This window comes from Cryptomeria japonica, chromosome 4, assembly GCF_030272615.1.
Source record: "Cryptomeria japonica chromosome 4, Sugi_1.0, whole genome shotgun sequence".
Taxonomy (NCBI): domain Eukaryota; kingdom Viridiplantae; phylum Streptophyta; class Pinopsida; order Cupressales; family Cupressaceae; genus Cryptomeria; species Cryptomeria japonica.
The window spans coordinates 348,787,337-348,807,291 of NC_081408.1; positions in this window are offsets into that span (position 1 = coordinate 348,787,337).

Genomic DNA, 19,955 nt, shown 5'->3' on the forward strand with positions numbered 1-19,955 from the left:
TTAATGAAGTCAATTTATGATGTGTAAGAACAGTGAATTGTAATCAGCATTTCAAAGGATGCATTTATCCATAACTCAATAATATTGATTCATTATATTTAAATCTATTCTATATTTCCCGAAAGAAGTGATCTTTAGTGTTTTCAATTCCATTGTATCTTACCCTCAGCTTGTGTGTCTTAGTCTTGTAAGTCCAAATCAAGAGTAGTGAGCTTCCTTGGCCTTGAGCCTAAAATATTTCTTGGCTTTGAGCTTCCTTGGCCTTGTTCTCACTTTGGATTTTCCCTCATTGGGTTTTCCATGTAAAATCTTGGTGTTCATGTTTGATTACTCTTTTGTTTTCCAATTCATTACTTCTGCGCATATGGTACGACAATTAGAATGAATGGTAACCAAATGGTTAAATTGGTTAAGTATTAATATATGTTGATTCACCCCCCTCCCCCTCTCAGCATCCAGAAGTGTTTAACAATTCTTATCCTTTTTAAACACTAATCTAACATTAAACCTAATCATTATTAATCTCTAACCTAAATCCTATTCAAATCCTAACCATAATTTAACCCTAATGCAAATATTTTTCTTATAACCATAATTTTACCCCAACAGTAATTGAACCATAGCCCTAACTCTTATTGTACCCTAATCTAGCATTAACCCCAACCCTAATCTTACTAATATAATATCAACCATAATAATATTCAAACCATGATTTAATTAATCCCTAACCCTAACTTTTTTTAACCCTACCCCTAACTTGAAGATTTCTCTTAAAAACCTAATCAAACCCTAACCCTAATTGAAAATTTTATCTGGAATTATAAGTATAACCTTAATACTACTTGAACTATAATATTAACTCTATTTGAATCCTATCCATAATTTAAACCCGACCCTAACTAAATCCTAACTTAATTGAATCATAGCCCTCAATCTAACACTAAATAAACCCTAACCACAATTAAACTATATCAATAACCTTATTTGAATGTTAATCATAATTTAAAATAGCCCTAATTTTAGCACTTATTGACACACAACTCAAGATGAACACTAACCTTAATCTTAGCCCTAACCCTTATTGAAATCTCACCCTAATTTAACCCTAATCCCAATCATATCTCTAATTCTAACCTCGATTTAATCCTAACCCTAATTTATTTATAACCCTAATGAAACCCTAACCATGACCCTAATTCAACCCCAATCATAACTAAAATATTTCCCCTAATTGAACCCTAATCTAACACTAATGCTAACCCTAATTATAATTTAACCCTAGTCTTAACCCTAACTCAAAGATTTCTTCTATAATCCTAATTGATACCTGATCCTATTTAATCAGAGCCCTAACATAACCTTAACCCTAATACAAACCCTAATTATAATGGCAACCCTTATTTTGATTTGAGTCTTAATTTAACCTGAACCTAAACCCTAGTGTAACCTTAATGCTAATTGTAACCTTAATCCCAAACTTTATTCTATAACTTTAACACTAGCCCTAACCCTAACCTAACAATGTAAGACGTTAATTAAATTTTATGGGTAACAAGTTTAACAAATGTAATGTTGACCCTAACTTTAATTGAACCGTAACCTTTACTTTACCTCTAAATGAACCATCAAACTAACCCCAACCCTAAGCTTAACCCTGACCCAAGCTTTATCCTAGAATCGAACACTAGCCCTAATTAAACTCTAACCCCAACCATAAATTTGAACTTGACCTTAAGATTTATCCTAGAACCCTAACACTATGTCAACTCTAACCCTAACCTTAAACAAAATCCCTAATTAAACCTTATCTCTAACTTGAACTCTAACCCTAATTTAACTCAAAATGTAATCCTGACCCAACACTTCCAAGACTATAAAATAATGAGGGTTGGAGCTAGTGTTAGGCTTGAGGATACAACATTATGATTATAACCATAACCCTTATGATTAGAACCATAACCTTGATTTTAATATAAACCTTAACACTAACCATAATTCTAATTTTAACTCTAAATATATTATAATTCCAATAGGTTAAATATGACCCTAGTTTTATTAACCCTAATACTTGTTGGAAACCAACAACACTGAGAGGGGAGGTGAATCCGTGTTATACTAGAATGATAAGTATTAGCTTTATTAAAACATGCATACACCAACCGGTATACCGGTACATACAGAATTGAAAGAAGTAAAGCAACCAATAAGCCAATCACATAAATGAGAATAATAACACACACATTTATATGTAGAAAACCTCAAAGAGGGAAAACCATGATGGGATTTGTGACCCACAATATCAATCCACTGGCCATATGAAGAGATGTTACAAAATATGAGGGGCCTGCACTTGCAGGAAGGCTTACAACCTAGAGCACACTACTCAATCACAAAATGAGCCTCACTGACTACATAAAATTCCAGACTACAATTCGGAGAAGTATGAACTGCTAAGATAGCATCTTCTATGCCAGAACACAGTTCCGGTTTAAGCTCTGTCTGTTCCAGTCTGAAACCCTAAACCCTTTACCAGAATAACCCTTACATGAATTTCCTCACATACATGATCTCTCTGATATATTTAGCATCATATTACATTCACATATCCATAATCTCCTATCACATGTCTCTCCTATCTCCATCTCAAAAATGATCTATCAAACTGTTCTATATACCCTATACAACTTTACATGCCTCATGTCGGCTTACAAAGATATTTACAATATCAAATTACATGTCGGCTAGATAAAATAAATGCATAAACATTAAAATCAATTGTCGATACTAGATCCACGATATGTCGGCCTCCAATACCGATAACCTTTACTAAACCATGTCGACCTGCATTGTCGATGACCAAAGAAATCCTCATGTCCTGTCGGTGTCGGTGTAGCTGTGAAGCGCCTGCCGGTACACCATAGAACATGAATCCGGAACACAATACCATGTTCCTATCAATGACAACATAGTGAAACCAACCAATTGAGTGTCAATTGTCAACAATCTCCCCCTTTGGCATTGATGGCAACACTCATGTGAAAAATGGTCAAGATTTCATCTGTCAGTTTCATCCTGCCCTGCTCCCCCTGAGCTGATTATGCAAAATACTCCATATCTCCAAAACTCCATGACTCTATAACTCCATAACTCCCCCTAATGTATACAACACTTTTTATTCTTTTTCACATCTATACTACTCCCCCTTTGACATCAATGCCATCAAAATTCTAAAAGGAATGTCAAAGAAAAAGAACTGTAAAATGAATATCCCAAAATGTCTTACCGAGCTTTAAAAACTTCAAAATTTTTGGATAAGCCTTCTCCAGTAGCTCAAGATAAGTATCCCAGCCAGTTTTGAATGTGCCGAAAATAGATACAAGTCCACTCAATAAATGTGCAAAAGACTCTTTGTCATTTACCTCTGCCGATGTGGGCTTTCCCACCATATCCATGCATTCTTTCTTGTGTACATTGAGTGAATCCAACCAGGGAATCACCAAGCCTCTCAGACTTCTGGCTCTTCTAATTATTTTGTCTCTTTCCTTATCAAGAACAGAAATTTGGTTCTCCAAAATCAAAATTTGACCATCAATTGATGTAGTTAATGAAATCAGTCTGTCAAAAGAGTTAGCTATACTTGCAATTTTCTCCTGAATTTCCTTTATCTTTTTATCCACATTAGTTGTAATTATTTTAGTGTTACAACATACCCTATATATATTTGTACATTTCTTCAAAGAATTTTCTATTAGGATCACCTTCTCCTCAATCTTTTTCTTCTCAGTTTAAATTACTTTATCAATTTAGCTCTCTTAGCTTGAGTAAACCTTTCTAGTGCTTGCCGGTTTGAGATTTGCTATAACGATTGAAAATACTTTGAAATATGCTCAGTGATTACCTTAATCTTTCCAGATGGGCTCACTTCATTTTCAATCTTACACTCTGGGACCAGTCTGTGTAAAACAGTGATTGATTGATCTATAATCCCTTTATCTGTGGACCCCTCCTTCATCAATTTTTGTGCTGCAATCATCATCAGTTTAGTGGAACTCATCTTTGTGATGTTTTTATTTTCTACCTATGAAGTGTCAATTGACAATAGTGACGAACCAACAACTGGTTCCCTGTCGGATTCCCCTGCCTTCTCTTCTGAAGATTTATCCTTTATAATCTCCTCACTTGCATCGGTGGCTTCGCCACTTGGTGCAGTCTATGTAACTATCGGTTCCTCTATAGGAACAATAACCTCAACCTGTACATTTGTATTTGGAGGATTATTATCCTCAATATTAGTATCATGTATAATATTAGCTGGTTCACTCTCTGTATTAACCAGTATCTCAATATTTGTATGTACATTTGTATTTACCGAGGGCTCTATTTCCACTATCTTAATATTTTTTTTTTAATTGAGGGAGAAGTACCCATAATCCCTTTCCTTTTCCTTCAACTGAGGTATCTACAGTGTCAATCTTGGTTTCCGGTGAAGTAAAGAATCCTTTGTTTTCTCCAAGAAATTTAACCCATGCTTTTTGAGTCTCCTTTATTATTTCAATTACTCTTCCTAGCATCAAACTAGCTATCCTGTGTTTGCTATTGAAAAATTTTATGTTTGCCACCTCAGTTGTCTTTTCCATTTCATCAGGAGCAATAGTAACACAAATAGATAATAGCTCTTTAATTTTAATATGTTTATCTTCTTGCATAGCTGACAATCTTCTAGCATGTAACATGTTATACAACTCAGTTGTTATTTGGTTTTCTATTTCTATTAAGGATTTCTTATAAATATCCAAGTATAATAGGACTGCTTCCTCTACCTCTCTATGTTCATCCTCCTCTAAGTAATCATAGTAAAATTGAACATTATTCAACATGCCATCTTTAGTGATTTCATCTACTAATTTTGCACAAGTTTTAGGTGGAACCTTACTAGAATCAATGTCATCCTTCTTCTTCTTCCTCTTTGCAGTACCAGATGCAGTTGTAGGTGTAGCTTTTGGTGCTTGCTTTTGTGCCAGTATTTTGATTGTAACCTTCCTAACCAATTGTTTTTTAGCTTTTGCCTTTGTTTCCTCTATTTTCTTCCTAACAACCCTCTTAAATGCCAACGATGTGTCATCCTCGGATCTTGATTCTACAGTAATGGGCTCAATATGAACTTTGGGATCCTTCCTATTTCTGCCTTTTTCTGGGACAACATCAATTAGTGCTTTGATGTCCTTTGAGACCTTCTGCACAAATTTGCTTGCTTTTCCTTCTTGCTTCTCTCTTTTCTTCCGGTTGAACTCTGTTTCCACCTCTTGAGTTTTTTTGTTGTGTAGTACCATAGGGCTTCTCTGCCTCATCAATTGGTGCATCAATCAACATTTTTGCATGGGCATCAAGAATCTGTGCATCCACCTCATAGCCCATTTCTTCAATCCAAATCTTTCAGGGCTTAACTGCTTCCATGAGTGTCTCATCCTTCTTTACCATAAAGCATATATCTGTTGAATATTTTTCTACAATGTGCTCAGGTACCCTTATCCTAGACCTCATAGATTTTTGGAATTCTTTGAAATATCCCCATACCTTATCATCTCTCTGGATTCCTAAAGAAACAATTGATTGTTTCAATGTCTCCCTAGCAGGATGTCAAATGCCCATTGCCTCTTACCAGAACCGGGTGTATCATTCATGAAAGATAACATCAAGCAAACTATCAATTTGCCATACCGAAATGTACCCTTCTTTTCACCCTTAATCTTCCCTAGATTTATCAACAACTCATAAAGCATCCAACCGCATAGATCTAATTTCACATTCTCTCTCATCATTTTGTATGCAGCCAAAATGCATGAAATGGAAACAAAATTCAGTCAGTTTGACTGAGTTCCCTTATACCCGATGATCATGCTACCAAATTTGATGTCTGTGTCGGTGATAGTACTCACTTTCATGGATCTTTTGTCAGATGTCATGTTGGTTATCTTCCTCATGAAACCATTTGAAACCTTCTTCTTTGGATGTTGTCCAACTGATGGTAAACCAATGATTGCCCAGATGGATTCCTTGGTGATTTTGTAAGGTTTGTTCAACCATATAAACTCCCCATGTACTTTTCTCAAGACATATCTGATTATCTCATCCTCAAATTTTAGAATATCCAGAATGTCAATAAACCCTAGGTCTTCAATATGTTGGTATGTCAGTTTGATCTTTCCAGATTCTCCCATCAACTCACTCATATACATGCCCTTAATTTCTAAAGTTCCAAAGTCCTTGATGTGATAGTGAATATATGCCCTAACATCCTCTACATAAACAACTCCCTCTGGAACGTGAGAAAATGATCCAACCAAATATTCTAGGGTAGCCACATGTGGATACCACTTGAAAACTAGCCTGGGGTGGTCCTTGAACTCTACTACAGTCGGGTTTACAATAAAAATAGGAATAGAAGATGATCTTGCTTCCATGTTTAAAGATAAATACCTTTTGATTGCTTTCAGTGAAAACCTCGAACAAATTCTTCCAGATGCAGGTGAGATCACTCAAGAAGAAATCTGATTGCTCTGAGTTGCCTTTGATCGCAATTAGTCGCTCTGAATGCAAGGTGATTAACAATGAAGTGTATTTGACCTTTTAACCTTCGAGAAGAACCCTAATCTTCCATTGACATAAATGACTGTCGGTGAAAGATACTGGATCTCACTCAGAACATATCCATGTCGTATAATCATCTCTAATATCTTGAACATCTTTAAGAACCTCTTCTCGGGGTATATGCAACATCTTCATGAATTTTGCCTACCCTTAAGGCATTTGCCTCAGTTACCAAATGAGCTACCTGTCGGTGCAGGAGTAGCCTCTTCTGCTGGATAAGTAACCGGGACATCCCTTCTGATTATTGTTCTTCAGTCTTTCTAACCCATCTCTGAGTATGATCTTGCCAGCTTTTACTAACCTTCTCTTTTCCTTTCTCATTTGATCCTCCATTACTAACCGATGGATTTATGCTTCTACAAAACTTAGCAATATGTCCAACCTCATTACATGCATAACATGTAACATTGTTCTTTTGAATTGCTTTTCTAAAACCAGTGAAATTACTTGACCTGCACTGATTAGCCATATGTCCAAATTCTCCACATGCATAGCATTTAACATTCATTCTGCAATCTTTTGTCTTATGACCAAACTTATTACATTTAAAACATTTACCGGGAGCAGAATCAAGGTTTCGATTTGCTCTGTTTCTACATTGCCTAGCCATGTGACCAAATCTATTGCAAACAAAACATCTACCATTGAATTTATAAGAATTAAATTGCATTACTGATGCCTTATGGTTTTGATCTTCATTAGCAGTATCTGAACTCTATCCTTTCTCAAATCCAAGTCCACTGGAATCTCCAATGTGCCTTTGTCTCTTCAATAACTCATCAAGTTGTGCTGAGCTGATCTTGAATTTTTCTTTATACTCACTTGTAGTAGTTAAATATTCTCTTAGAATTATCATTTGTCTCTCAAGCTCTTGTTCATTTCTTTGGGATTGTACCAAATCAGTTCTCAACATATCATTTTCATGAACCAACCTACCACATTCTTCAAATTTGTTCTTCAGGGATACAACAAGATTTTCTTCCTTCTTCTTTATGTCCTCAATCTCCTTAGACATCCTCATAGTTATAACTTGCATTTCATTTTTCATAACCATGTTCTCCTAACTCAATTTCTAACATTGTTCCTTAAGTGCATCTTTCTCTTCATCATCATGACTTTGCAAAAGTTCCTTCCTCCTAGCTTGAATGGATGATAGCCTCTCTTGTAGGACAAGAATGAATTCCTTAGCATAATTCAATTCATCTTGTAGCTTTAAGTTCTTCAACCTTTCAGCATCATAATCTTCAAGTGCCATCTCAAGCTGCTTCTCCAAAGCCCTATCCATGGATTCTAGCTTCAGGATCTTCCTCAAGCTATTAAAATTCCTCAAGTTGTTAAACTTCCTCCGAAGCACAAGGCTTTGATACCAATTGTTGGAAACCAATAACACTGGGAGGGGGGGAGAGGGGGGTGAATCAATGTTATACTAGAATGATAAGTATTAGCCTTATTAAAACATGCATACACCAACTGGTATACCAATACATACAAAATTGAAAGAAGTAAAGCAACCAATAAGCCAATCACATAAATGAGAATCATAACAAACAAATTTATACATGGAAAACCTCAAAGAGGAAAAACCACGGTGGGATTTGTGACCCACAATATCAATCCATTGGCCATATGAAGAGATATTACAAAATATGAGGGGCCAACACTTGCAGGAAGGCTTACAACCTAGAACACACTGCTCAATCACAAAAGGAGCCTCACTGACTACATAAAACTCCAGACTACAATCCGAAGAAGTGTGAACTGCTAAGATAGCATCTTCTATGCCAGAATACAGTTTTGGTTTAAGCTCTGTCTGTTCCGGTCTGAAACAATAAAACCCTTTACCGGAATAAGCCTTACATGAATTTCCTCACATACATGATCTCTATGATATATTTTGTATTATATTACATTCAAATATCCATAATCTCCTATCATATATCTCTCTTATCTCTATCTCAAAAATGATCTATCAAATTGTTCTATATACCCTATACAACTTTACATGCCTTATGTCGGCTTACAAATATATTTACAATATCAAATTACATGTCAGCCAGATAACATAAATGCATAAACATTAAAATCAATTGTCGATGTCGGATCCAAGATATGTCGGCCTCCAATACCAATAACCTTTACTAAACCATGTCGGCCTACATTGCCGGTGACCAAAGAAATCCTCTTGTCCTGTCGGTGTCGGTGCAGCTATGAAGCGCCTGTCGGTACACCATAGAACATGAAGCCGTAACACAATACCATGTTGCCATCAATGACACCATAGTGAAACCAACCAATTGAGTGTCAATTGCCAACAATACTAACACGGTAACCTTAATTAAAATCTAACCTTGATCTTAGCTCTATCCCTAATTAATTGTACTCAAAACCTAACCTTGATCTTAACTCTAACCCTAATTACCCTCAATTTATTTTATTTTAAGAAAAAGGCAATTTCATTTATAAAAAGTTCCGATTAATTAGAAAATCAGGTTTTTAGGACCCGAAACCTTTAACATAGGATATTAAGAAAATTCATCATAGAGTTCCAAAACATAAAAACCAGATACAAAACGACTGGCAAAAAGCCAGTAAACAGAAAAGACAGCACAAGACAGGAACAACAAAACAACAGAAACGAGGAAAACACTACACAATTAAAGAGTCTTCAAAAGGTCCTCTACCTTAATCACCAGCTGGTCATAGGAGGCTGCAACAACTTTGAGTTCATCCAGGTCCTTATTAGGCTTCTTCTCTTTCTTTTTTCCTCTGGTTCTGGTTCTAGGTCCTTGAACATCTCCTGTGCCTTCAGTGTTAGGTTTCAATGTCCAGGGTATCCTTCTCCTCATCCAATTTGCTGATGAGAGTTTTAGTATTGCCAGCAGAGACATTCAGAATGTTCAAGCTTTTCTCTGTGATACTTTTGAGACATTCCTCAATTTTGCCGACTTTACTTACAGTTCCCGACATAGTTTGATCCATAGCATTAGCTTTTACTTTCCTCTCCAGCAGGTCTTTCTCGATTTGCTCGAACCTGTGGTTGAAGGAGTCTCTTATGTTTTCAGCTTTAGCAACAATATTTGTCAAATCCTCCATATAATCAGCCATAGTCTTCCGTTCCCTTGTGTTAATAGTTTCCATAATCTAGATTCTGTGGCTGAGCTTTTTGTTGTCATCCACAACTTTCTTGCAACTAGTGAATAACCATTCCATGATGTCCATAAAATCTTTCATACCCTGAGGAGGTGGGTTTATGGAAAGATCAATCTTTACAGAGTTGTCATGTTCCTTATTTGGGGTGTAACCAATAGTAGCTTTGTCATCAGCCCCAATAATTTCTCCAGTGGTCACCTCCTCCAAGTTTTGGTCGACTTCTGAAATCTTTTTATGCTTATGATCCTCCAGCTCCTTCACATTCTCATCCTTTCTCTTTTGTTTCTTTCTAGTCTATGTATGGACTTTAGTTTTCTTTTTCTGAGAACCCTGGGGTTTCTCCTTCTCTGAATCTTCCAAGCCCTCCTCCGAGGAGGAGGAGGAGGAGCTAATCTGGAGAATTTTGCCTTTGGGTTTCTTTCCCTTTGAGGAGGAAGGCCTGGTTTTCAAATATTTCCTCTTCTTACCTTTTTCAACTTCCGAGTCATCCATACTCTCCTCAGAGTCACTCGTTGGATCACTATCAAAACCCTCATCCAAGGAAAAAATAGAGTTCAACCCATCCTCCTCAGACTCAGAAATGGAGGGTTGCAGGCGGGCTATTTGGTTAGCCTTGAGATGGTCATAAATAAGAACCATTAAACCCTGATGCATGGCAGTGTCCCCCGTAGGGTTCTCTTTATAGGATTTTATGGTGGCATTCATAGAACATAATAGAAAATATGGAATGTTAACCTTCTCATCATGCCTAAAATGATTTAGCAAAACAAAATGGTAGTCGTATACTTTAGTGAATCTACCATCTAAAGTAATATAGCGCATTATAACAAAAGGACCTCCTTCCATGGTTTGACAAAAGCCCTAGGGGGATAGTAAGTTTTACTTAGCTTCACTAGACATTTGTTCTACTTTTCAGTTTCCGGATATCTATCAATGGCCTCCTTGCTCACTTTTCTATCTCTGTAGTAGTTGCTTCCTTCCCTTCGAAGCCCCGTGGCCTGGGCAATAAGGTCTTCATCTATGACAACAGACTGGTCTCCCATCTTCAAAATACCCTTTCTCCAGTTTTTACAAAAGAAATTGGTGACTGTGGCGTCCGTCCATGAAGCCTCTCCATAAATTTAGAAAAACCACCCTTCTACAGTATGTTCCAGACTGCCTCCTTTTGCTTCCATTCCTTGCAACTACTAGGCTCGTATCGATGTCTGTTTCCACCCATATTTTTGCTATTCAGAGTAGAATGTCGAGACTTGCAGAGAACTTTAGACCAAAAGTTTCTCGAAGCTACCAAATTTACCCAGAAAGCGTGGGAAGTGATTAATTTAGTGTTATAATAAATGGTGCTGACAATATTATAATTGCTCGAAGTGCTCCTTTTAATCCGTTCATTATTAGTTTGTACATCAAAAATCTTTGGGATGCTATGATATCGGTCCTTGAAAATGATTAGTCTTACTTCCTCAAGGAGGCCTTGTTCACCCTGCCAAGTAATCATTTCATCTTGATTGACCGTCGCGTTAGCTGCCCAAGCAACAAACCCATTAGCTTCATGGTAGATATGAGATATGTAGATTTTCTCAAAAGTGTTGATGAGGTCTTTAGCTGCCATTTATAAAAAATTATTTAAGTTAGCCATCAAACATAAAATTTAAAATTGAATTGAAACTATATTTTTTTCAAAATATCTAAAATTAAAGATAATATCTCTATGCATGTCCCAATTTAATTAGATAGTATAATTTTGAAGCTCAATAAAATCAGTTTTTTTAGGCAATTTCTATTAATTGAATGGTATAATGAATAACTAACTATTGTATACTCAATGTCCCCTTCTCCCTTTTTCAAGTCCTCCAGGGATCTCAGACAGGGGGACCCTCTTTCCCCTGTTCTTTTCATAGTCATGGCAGAATGCTTGGGCAGATTTATTGGAAAACTAGTTGAGAAGGGAGAGTTTAGAGGGCTTAAACCTTCATTTGCTGACCAAATTTGTTCTCATTAGCAATTTGTGGACGAATCAATTATTATGGGGCATTCTTCTGTGAAATATTCTAGAAGCTTAAAGAAAGCTTTGGACAGATATGGGATTGCCACTAGTCAACTAATTAATTGGTCTAAAAGTTTTGTTTATTTCATAAACACTCCAGAGAGAAGACAAACAAAGATTAGTAACATTTTGGGTAGCTAAATTGGGAATCTCCCTGCTTCCTATCTTGGGCTCCCTTTATGTTAGGTGCCTCCTGATACCTTCTGGGGCGCTCTAGTGGATAAATTTCATAAGAAGTTAGCTGGATGGAAAGGCTCTTTGCTCAGCCAAGTGGGAAAGGTCCAGCTTCTGAATTATACGCTTCAGAGTATCCCTCTATATGCCATCAGTCTTTTTAGAATCCCTGTTAAGTTTGTGGAGGCTATTGAAAAAATTTAAAGAACCTTTCTTTGGACTGGGGTTGAGGAAAAGAAGAGAATGAATTTTATTGCATGGGATAAGGTGTGCAAACCTATAAGAAAAGGAGGCCTTGGTCTTAGAAGAATCGGATATATGAATGAGTTTCTCATGGATAAGCAGATATGGAGAGGTTATAATACTGAGGGAAAATAGAAATTGATATGGGACAATAAGTATAAAAGACAACTCCCTAACCTTCATAGTTTCCTCAAGGCTGAAGATATTTCGATTGGTTCCAACATCTGGAAAAATGTCACTAAAACTAGAGATATAATAGTCAAAGGAGTGAAATGGAAGGTGGGGAAGGGTAATTTCATTAAATTCTGGGAAGACACTTGGTTGTTAAACTCTCCCATTAGTGACAATCATGATTGGGGCAAGTTTCAGGATCAGTGTAAGGAAAAATTTGGTACTACTGTGGCTGACTACTGGAATTTAGGCCAGTGGAAGGACTTATCCTCTGTTGATCCTTCCCTCGAGCATCTGAATAAAATTATGAATTCTATGGTGGTGGTTGATGATGAGGACCAACTTATCTATAAACTTACTGTTGATGGTAAATTTTTTGTCTCCTCTCTTTATATTCAGCAATATTCTAGTCAAGAGAGTCCTTGCTAGGCTAAGGCTTGGGTGAAAGGACTTATTCCCAAAATTAATATTTTTTTTCTGGATTGTCCTTCAAAATAAGATCCTAACAACTGACAATGTCAAAACTAGAGGTTTTTGTCTGCCTAGTATTTTTCATCTTTGTATGCAGAATGAGGAAACCATTCATCACATGTTTATCCATTGTCCCATCTCTGCTGATATTTGGGCTAGATGTCTGGACAACTTCAATGTCAGATGGGTCTTCCCTGAAGCTATCCAAGATGTTTTTAATTCCTGGTTCCACCCTTCGAAGAACAATTCAATTACTTTTTTATGGAGATTTGCTTTATCTCGTATTTGTTGGGGAATCTGGAAAGAAAGAAATGATAGAGTGTTCAGAGATAAGGCTTCAAAAGCTCAAATTATTTTTGAGAAAATCAAAAGACATATGGTGGGGAACCTCTACATCACTGGTGGAATAACCAACCCCAAAGATCAAGGTGATAATATCATTTTCAAGAATTGGAGAATAAAGGGGAGTGACATCATACATGCTAATCCTAGAGAAGAGGCGAGATGGGAATGCCCCCCTCATGGATGGATAAAAATTAACTTCGATGGTGCTTCCAAGGGTAACCCTAACAATACAGTGTACGGTGTGATTTTAAGGGATGAAGGGGGAATATGCAAAGCTATCAAATGTATTCCTATAGGTAATCAAACCAAACATGTTGCCGAGGCCATTGCTGCTTATCATGGGTTGGTTCTTGCTAAGGATTCCAATTGCACTAAAGTTTGTGTTGAAGGTGATTCTTTGAACATTATTAATTGCTTGAATAATGTTTTCCCTCCCTCTTGGTCTATACACAATGCCATCAAAATTGCAAAGGAAATTAGTGAAACTTTTGAAATGTGTATTTTCACACATGTATATAGAGAAGCCAACAAGTGTGTTGATTGGGCTGCCAACCTGGCTTGTCGTTCTGACAAAATCATTGCCCTTTATGGTGAGAGTAATCTCAAGTGTGAGGCGAAATTAATGATTGAACTGGACCGTATCTAGATGAAGCAAAGTGTCTTTGCTAATCACAATTTCTAGTGCCTTTTCCTCATTTTTCTATGATTGTTCACTACGGCGGAGTGGCTTGTTTTATTATTAGTCATATCATATTTACTTTGCACGGATTCTGGGTGGTTCTTCATAACAACAACAAAGTTGTTAGGTTTCTTCACAAGAATAATTGTGAAACTAAGGGTAATATGGGAGGTAATAAAAAGAGGTTTGAACCGGCTTCTTGCTCTGACTGGAAGAAAAAAAATGAAGTCTGGGAGATTCTTCAAGAGGGAGGCTTGAGTGTTTTTATGGGAAGGCTTTGCGGCAAAGGTCCTACTGTCACTAAGCATTTCATTAAAAACTAGAAGAATGGTAAGGTTCTTGTTGGTACCCAGATGAATAAGGTGGATGAAGATGTCATTGTTGAAGCTACGGGTATGGTCAAAAAAGGTATTAAATTTTACAGAGATCAAAGTGTGTCTGACAAGGCTATGGATAGGTTTCCTATCACTGATCATATTAACATCTTGATTAACAAATTTGAACAGATTAAAGGCAAGGAGGGTGATAAGGATCAGATGGAGAAGAAGGGTCACGAAAAAAGAACAAGGGCCAACACTCAGAAACAGGTTGATATCAAGGAAAAAGAGCTGGAAGAAATGAAAATTTTTGCGATCAATATGAAGCAGATGGTGGTTCATGCTGAAGAACTTATGAGAAACATTTAGCTGTCCTTGTGCTGTCTTTGTGCTTTCCTTTGGCTGTCTAGTGTTGCTTCCTTTGTCTTGTGTTCCCTTTTTGTTTTTGCTGGGAATTGTTCTATGTGTGGGTGATCAGGCACTGTTGTTTTCTGCCTCTTTTATGCTTTATCTTTCTCCTGCTTTGTAACAAGGTTCCGGGTTCCTTTCAAAAACTTATTTTTAATTAATCAAAACTATTGTATGCTCAATAAAAAATTATTTTCTTTTAAAGAAAAGCAATTTTCTCTAAAGAAATTTATTAAAGATAGCCATCAAACATAAAATTTAAAATTGAATTAAATATATATGTTTTTAAAAAATATCTAAAATTAAAGATAATATTTCTATATCTGTCCCAATGAAATTAAATAGTATATTTTTGAAGTTCAACAAAATCAATTAACATTTATTTTTAAGGCAATTTCTATTAATTGAATGGTACAAGAATAACTAACTAATATGTACTGAGTAAAAACTTATTTTCTTTTAAAGAAAAAAATGATTTCCTTTATAGAAAGTTATTAAAGACAACTATCAAACATAAAATTTAAAATTGAATTAAAGATATTTTTTTCAAAATATCTCAAATTAAAGATAATATAAGTAAAATTTCTTTCAAATATTAGTGTTTCCCCAAAATTGAACCCACCTTTTTAGCAAAAAAAACTTTTGAAACTACAAGTATTAATTTGATTTGCCCAACCTCAATAGTCATTGATCAATAAATGTTAAACACATTGCTTTTTACAAAATAAAGTAACAACAAAGGTTGGTTATTCATTTGAAAACCAAATCCATTCTCTAGTTGTAAAGTATTGTAGCTATAGTTAGCTTAATGAGAGATGGAGGAAGGTCTTGTGTCGTGTTCATTAAGATTGTCCCTTGCAATTCAATTAATCAAGATAAATGTATGCATAATCATTTTAGTTTGATTAATTAATATTCATTAATCATATTTTTAATTTATTTATTTCCCATTCAAATATCAAAATATAAGTATTCCAAAAGCACAATTAAAAAATAGTCTTTTAAATTAAAATAAATAGAAAATGCAAAGCTTGCTTTAAGAGTAATTCACCACTTTTATTTCTAACTGTTCACATGCTCATTTTAGACTTGGTAATTCATTTTTAAACATCAGCTCATCAAAATATTCAAAGCGATATGACAAATTTATTGTTAAAGTATTCAATTAAGGAGAATTTCTAAGAACAAAACCCAATAAGGCTATATCTTCTTTACTCTGATGTGATGAAATATACATAGATGTATGTTGAACCCAAGGCAGGACTGAGAGAGGGGGCGAGGGGGGTGAATTAGTCTTAAACAAAAATTAATGCAACACATAAACAATTAATCAACAACATAAACACAACAATCAACACCAAGATTTTCTACATGGAAAACCCAAACGGGGAAAAACCACGGTGAGAAATTGCCTACAAAATATATGCACTATGTATATTAGATTACAATGAATGAGCTCACTGCTTTGGACTTGCAAACCAAGGCTAACTACTCTTGGGGCAAGATACAAAAAGAGGAATTGCAAATCTGAAGCTAACTACAACAATGCAAGATACAAAAATGATTTGAAAAGAAGGATCTCCTAATCATGAAGTTGTCCTTGAACTCTGCATCAAGCGACCAGCTTCAACTCATACAACTCTTATCTCAACTATCAACACTTTGTCTCATTCCTCAACCATACTCTCAAACAACTCTCATATCATTCAATTACAACTCTTTTTCTCTACTCTCCACGAAATTTACCTGACTATCTTCACATCACATACTTCCTCTCTCTTCCACACATTTTAATCCCTTGTTCCTACACCTTAATCACATACATACTTTATATACAAGATAGATCATCAAATCTTGAACCAAGTTGACCTAAACCAAAATATACCTTCTGGGCCAAAAATAACATGTTGATCCACTCCAAGAGAAAGAGGGGACCAAAACACATCTCCCAAAGATCAATACACCAAACCGCAATCATTGGAACATAAATAACATCATACCAACACGCAACACATCCATATGGTTAAAACTTATCCTCCAATGTAAATTACACTACTATGAATCTCCACACGATACGATGAGACCCATAACATATCAAATAACCTTCCACAAATCATATCCAAACCCAAAGATAGGTCTAATGTGGAATATCACAACCTACTATGAAATATACCACTACTTCTAGAGAACACAAAGATGTTTCCAGACAATAAAAGCAACTCATCCAATATACCAAAAACATAACCAAAGAAGATAAAAACATTAAATAACATCAGCAACACTTTCTAGACCCGAACACTTCTGAAATATCTAATAGAATAACTGTAACACCAACACAATGAGATATCTTTGCACCACAAACATTCTAGACTAACAACTATCTGGAACAAGTTTGACATCAATGACAACCACAACAAGACATACTTCCAACAATGCATTTGTCAAATTTGGAAAGATGAAATTTGATATCACCTCATCTTCTTTCCCTTTACCACTGTAGTTCCCTGCCATACAAAAAATGCCCAATTGATGGGCAAAATTGAACACCTTGCTTGACAAAACATTGGATTTGAAATGAGTAAAAGAAAAGAAATGTTACCATCATGGATGGAGATTCTTTGAGTTCTTCAAGGTAAAGAAAGACACCAAGGAGAGTTGGACAAGATAAGCCACAAAATCTTGATGATGTGCAACTTATAAGGTATAATTTTCTCAACAATTCAACAGTTGAATGTCCTTCAATTGATTCTAATTAAACTTCCTCTAGAAATAGACAAGAATTTATCTCCATTTTGGATAATATGTAGTAGTCCCGTACTTTGAGCTCTATTAAATTATAATAAATTATGTATACTTTAGCTATGTTAGAATTATTGCCTATTTTGGCTTGGCACAATTGCAAATAATTTGCTATCAAGGATTATACACAAGAACAACCTAATAAGATCAAACAATTGAGTTTGGTTATACAACTTAAGAGCACTAACTTCTAGAGAACCGGCATAGATCTAGTAGTCCCACAAAAATCAAAGCCAAAATTCTAATGGTAATGTTAGGCCTATTATTAAGTAGAATGTTTTGCGATCCCAAGAGGAAAGAACATTTGTTTGAATGATAAGTGGGAAACCATTTTTTCTCCCACTACATCCAATGTTGGGGAGGAATGTGATTTATTTCCTCCATTCTTTACTTTGAATTCAACATCTCAAAACTATCATATCTTCATCTCTGAAACCAATCTCTCATGCAAGATAGATCTAACCTAGAAAACATTTCGACAACATATTGATTCACAGTGTGCTACATATACCAAATTTTGAGATGACTAAATATAAGAATTAAATTGAAAAAAAAATCCAAATCTACAAGCTTTAAAGGAAAACATCCATATCACATTAAAATAGAAAGTTATCTACGAGAATGGTTGTAATATTACATGCACATGCGTCAATTTTAATCAAAGGGAGTTTTAATAAGAGACATTCTTCAATTCATATGTGAGTATAATATGCATCTCAGTGTAACAAGATCACTTAATTTTTATCCTCAATATCACCCTAAGATGCAAGAGGAGAGAATATGTATCTAGACCTTAGGGATTAAATGGAACTTGTTTATTTTAGATCCCAAATCCATATGTGAAAGATTAATTTGAAGCTTGATTTTTCAATGTGAGAAAGACACACAAAACAAGATTATATATACCCAACAATAGATTCTTTATGATTTTCTAATGGATGAAAAAAGGGTATAGAAAATTACAATGTAAAAAGAGAGGGTAATTTAGAATGAATGTACCTAGTTTTTAATGTCAAATTTGAAAAACCCTTGATCCAATTAGAAGAGCTTCACAATAGCATTTTTGTACTTTTTTGAAAATTCAATATCTACACACAAAGACCAACAAACAAGCCTAGAAAAGAAAAGAAAAAATCATTTATTTTTTATCTTCAAGATCACTCTAAGGTGCAAGAGGAGAACATATGTAAGTAGATCTTGGGGATTAAAATACAATGGTTTGTTTGAAATCCCAAATTCAAGTGTAAATAGTTGAATTTTAAGACCAATTTCAAGTGTGTCAAAACATGTAAAACATGATAGTCTAAAGCAAAAAAATGTATTGCAGCAATGGATTCCTTATGATTTTAGAAATAATAATGGAACTATTGCAAAGATAAAAAAAATTATTATTATGATGTGAATAAAATAGATATAAAGGTACAACTTGAGTTGGTCTAGTGGTGGAGAACTTGTGCTCTTGAAATAGAGGTCACAAGTTCAAATCCCACAAGGGGGTAGGGTATGTACACCTTATTGGCTTCGACCCATTACCAATAATAATAATAAAAAAGATATAAAGAAAATATATGTTCATCAAAAGATTAGAATTTCAAAAAAAATCTCTTTCATATAGTGAAAAATAGTTCTTATTATTTTCCAATATTTTGACCCCAAAAATAAAAATGCAAAGAATAAACCTATACTAAATTTTTGAGATAGTTTTTAAAATATAATTAAAAAAAAAAACTTTGATTTGTACTCTAAAAAGCATATTTATGAAAAAAAAAACTAGTCAACAAAGGTCTATTTTTTTTTTAAGCTAATAAATAAAAATGAAAAGAACAAACCCTAGTTGAATTTCAAGAGGTTTTCATAAATATAAAAAGTTCTAAATTTTTTCCTATTTTACACTCTAAAAGTAGATTAATGAAAAAAACTTCTATCAACAAGATCTAAATTTATTTATTTTTTTATCTAAGAAAAAAATGAAGAGAATAAACCCTAGCTAATTTCTAAAGAGATTTCAAGAAAGTTTTTTTTAACAAAATTACTAATTTGTAATTAAAAAAAGTCAAATCTATGAAAAATAAAAAATAAATTATTATTCACTAAATATTGCTGATTTAAAGCTGATTTTTGTTTTGTAGACTTGTGAGATGTCCTTGTCTTTTAGTTCAAAAATTGTAGAAAATTTTCTAGACGTGTCAAATATATGATAACATATTTAAGAACATAGGGTTTTGCCTTAAACTTTATCTACACAAGGTTAGCCTAAATTTTATTATTCTTTTTTGTAGAAAAACAAGAGAAAACTAGCAAGATATGATTAGAAAAAACTTTCAAATATATATATATATATATATATTAAATAGGAATATGGGTCCTATTAAGCATGTCAAGATGTGAAGGATGAAAATGTGAACCATGTAAAATAGGGAAAAAACCTATGCAAAAGATCCAAATTCACACTCATACATGCTCAATAAAACCTAGGCTCTATGCATAAAAAAATATAATAATAAAA